A 631-nucleotide genomic window follows, 5' to 3' on the forward strand; every position below is an offset into this window, starting at 1 on the left:
TATTATTAAAGTGTTTTTATTACATGAGTGCATCAAATATTCACATCTATCATATTTGAGGTTTGGTCGAGTTATGCCAACGACATGGTTGACTTATTGTAGAATAATTCGAGGTTTGGCCGAGTTATGCCAACGACATAGCTGACTTAACATAAATAAATTTGTGGTTTGGCTGAGTTATGTCAGCGTCATGGTTGACTTACACAGACCATTTCGAGGTTTGGCTGAATTAATGTAACGATAACATGTAGCTCATTGTTACATGATGGCTCAACTCATTCAATCTGTAGTCATCGAGAACCAACTTCTCAAGCTTTTCGTGTGTTCTTTCAACATCTATACGTTAGATATGGCTGATTTATGATTTTGATATTCAAATTCGGGGTATGGCTGAGTTATAGTTACGTTCCGTCTAAGGTATAACATAACGTTACGACTGAGTTATATAATGAGGTTTGGTTGACTTATCGTAAATTAAATTCGCGGTTTGGCCGAGTTAATTCCAGACGATGTCGTTTACTTCTTTCTTCTCCCTTATAGTCATAATCGAGCGATCAGATTGGGGATTTAGGGTTTAGGGTTTGACAAGCTTGAGGAAGAACTGAGTAAGAAGCTTGAAGAAATGAGAAAT

This window comes from Capsella rubella, unplaced genomic scaffold (assembly GCF_000375325.1).
Source record: "Capsella rubella cultivar Monte Gargano unplaced genomic scaffold, Caprub1_0 scaffold_101, whole genome shotgun sequence".
Classification (NCBI taxonomy): Eukaryota; Viridiplantae; Streptophyta; class Magnoliopsida; order Brassicales; family Brassicaceae; genus Capsella; species Capsella rubella.